Source organism: Alligator sinensis, unplaced genomic scaffold (genome assembly GCF_000455745.1).
Source record: "Alligator sinensis unplaced genomic scaffold, ASM45574v1 scaffold563_1, whole genome shotgun sequence".
Lineage (NCBI taxonomy): Eukaryota > Metazoa > Chordata > Crocodylia > Alligatoridae > Alligator > Alligator sinensis.
In genome coordinates, this window is record NW_005842524.1 from 407,117 (window position 1) to 410,354 (window position 3,238).

Sequence of the window (3,238 nt, forward strand, 5' to 3'; positions counted from 1 at the left end):
CCATAGATCTGGGAGCACACAGCCCCCATGCCCTCCCAGGGTGCATGTAGCAGCAGAAGCCGCACCTTCCCACCCCCCCACAAGTGAACTGCTCACAGCTGGCCTGTGCCTTGCCCCACCCTAGCTATGCAGCACCCACCCCAACCCCATTCACACTCCCTCTCCAGCGCTGCTGCAGTCACCAGAAGCCCACAGCCAGGATGCCTTGTGGCCCTACCACTGCCCTGCATTTGTGGGGGCCTAAGCACTGTTAGCCCCTGCTTCTCTCACCTATGACCAACTGCATGACTAAGAGTCAGTTAGACAAGCTTTCAAATGCAAGCCATTCTTCATCAAGTCTCATCAGGGATCTAATGAAGAGTGCTTTGCATTAAAAAGCTTGTCTAACTTTATCCCAGTCATGCAGTTAGTCCAATAAAAAATATCACCCAAAGAAATCCTTCCTTCTCACATAATTCCTGGATCATCACAGCTGCAACATCACTCTAACACAAACACAAAAGTGAAACTCATTATTAAGCTGTATTTCACACTATTTTTGTAGTTGTTAGAAAATATGGACTAATGGAAAATTAGTGTTGGAAGGGACCTCAGGAGGTCATCTAATCCAACTCCCTGCTCAAAGCAGGACCATCCCCAACTAGATCATCCCAGGCAGGGCTTTGTTGACCCAGGCCTTAAAAACCTCCATGGATAGAGATTCTACCACCTGTCTAGATAACCTGTTTCAGTGCTTCACAACCCTGGTAGTGAAAGGGTTTTTCCTAATATCCAACCTAAACTTCCCTTGCTGCAACTTGAAACAATTGCTCCTTGTTCTGTCATCTGCCACCACTGAGATCAATCTAGCTGCATCCTCTTTGCAACCACCTTTCAGTTAGTTAAAGCCTGCTATCAAATCCCTCCTTCCGTGTTCTCTTCTCTGGACTAAATAAACCTGGTTCCCCAAACCTCTCCTCAAAAGTCATGTGCCCCAGCCTCCTAAACATTTTCATTGTTCTCCACTGGACTCTTTCCAACTTGTCCACATCTTTTCTGTAGTAGGGGCCCAAAACTGGACACAGTACTCTAGATGTGACCTCACCAGTGCCAAATGGAGGGTAATAATCACTTTCCTCAATCTGCTGGCAACACTTATACTAACGCAGCCCAGTATGCTGTTAGCCTTCTTTGCAACAAGGGCACACTGTTGGTTCATATTCAGCTTCTTGTCCACTGTAACCCCCAGGTCCTCTTCTGCAGAGCTGCTGCTTAGCCAGTCAGCCCCGAGCCTGTACTGGAGCATCGAATTGCATTCCATTTCAGTCAGCCCCCAGTCCATTGTATTTCTTCTATTGAACTTCATGAGATTTCTTTTGATCCAATCCAATTTGTTGAGGTATCTCTGAATCCTAACTCTACCCTCCAGCATATCTACTACTCCCCCCAGCTTGGTATCACCTGCAAACTTGCTGAGGGTGCACTCCATCTCATCTTCCAGGTCATTGATGAAGATATTGAACAAAAGCCCCAGGACCGAACCCTGGAGCACTCCACTTGATACCAGCTGCCAACTAGACATTAAGCCATTGATCTACCCACTGAGCCCAAGGATCCAACCAGCTTTCTATCCAGCTTATAGTCTATTCCTCCAACCCATACTTCATTCTTGCAAGCAAGCTAAGGTGATGGGAGACCATATCAAAAACCTTGCTTAAAGTCAAGGTATATCATATCCACTGCTTTCCTGGCATCCACAGAGCCAGTTATCTCATCGTAGAAGGCAATCGTGCTGGTCAGGTATGACTTGCCCTTGGTGAATCCATGCTGACTATTCCTGATCATTTTCTTCTCCTCTAAGTGCTTAGTCTTTAAGGACCTGCTCCATGATATTTCTGGGAACTGAGGTGAGGCTGACTGGTCTGTAGTTCTCTGGATCCTCCTTTTTCCCTTTCTTAAGGATGGCCACTATATTTGCCCTTTTCCAATTGTCTGTTCTTTTACTCTGGATAGTTTAAATTCACTGAATGAAGAATAATGGTTTGAGCCAGTGCAAAACATAATTTATATCAGAATTGGCTTTTTGAGTAGTTTTGTTCTTTTGCAGCTATTTCTGTTCAAGTGAGAGCTTTCTTCTCTATGATCCTTTGACTGCATACCCTGCAGTGGAGCCATACTGTTACATTTATGATTTCACAGTCTGTTACTATGGAAATAGTACTTTCAATAGCACCTTTCAACTGACAGTTTCAAGGCACTTTACACACACTGATTGATTTAAATCTGCTTGCACCTTTCTAGGGCAGGTGTTTTGTACAAAGTTATGAGGCACAGAGAATTAAGTAGCTTGTCTGAAGTCATGGACCTTATTGATAGAACTATGAATCCAACTTCCCCACTTCCATCCTTTGCCTTAACAATTAGAACATCTTTCCTACTTATGACTATAAAATAATTGGGATAACTTCATTGCATGACAGAATAGAAGGCGGGCCAAAATGGACAATACAATGTTTTTGGAGTGGGTGGGGCAGGAGTTGTTTTGTTTTGTGTTATGTTTTTTAAGTTAGTTATCAGAGATTTTGGTAAAAAATCAGTGGTTTAGGAAGAAAAAAACCAAACAAACTGCATAAAATAAAATATATATTGATATAAGTGAAATGCACATACCATATTTACTTGAATCTAAGTTGACCTTTAATTTCAGATGCCCCCCCCAACCCCTCTCACACACTCAATAATTGGATTCTATATATGAAAAACTTACAAATTTGTTATAATTATTCCGATTATAATGCTGGGACATTATAATCAAGGACAGCCCAGCCTGAAGAAAGAGAGCACTGGGAACCTGAAAGCCATGGGGAGGCCAGCACTACAGCACAGGTAAGAAACGAGAAGGTAAGAAACAAAGGGCCCCTTGGGACTCAGAGCGGTGGGGCAGCAAAGGCACCAGTTGCAGGGCTCAAGTGCCTATATACTAATGCTAGGAGCATGGGAAACAAGCAGGATGAACTAGCGCTCCTGCTTGCTCTAAACACCTATGACTTAGTGGGGCTAACAGAAACCTGGTGGGATTCATCCCACGACTGGGCAGTACATATTGAGGGCTATAGATTGTACAGAAAGGACAGGGAGGGGAAGAAAGGGGGAGGGGTTGCGCTCTATGTCAGTGAGCAATATACATCAACCCTCATCAAGACGGAATCCAAGGATGAGGAAGTAGAAGGATTGTGGGTTAGGCTACATGGGGGGCAAG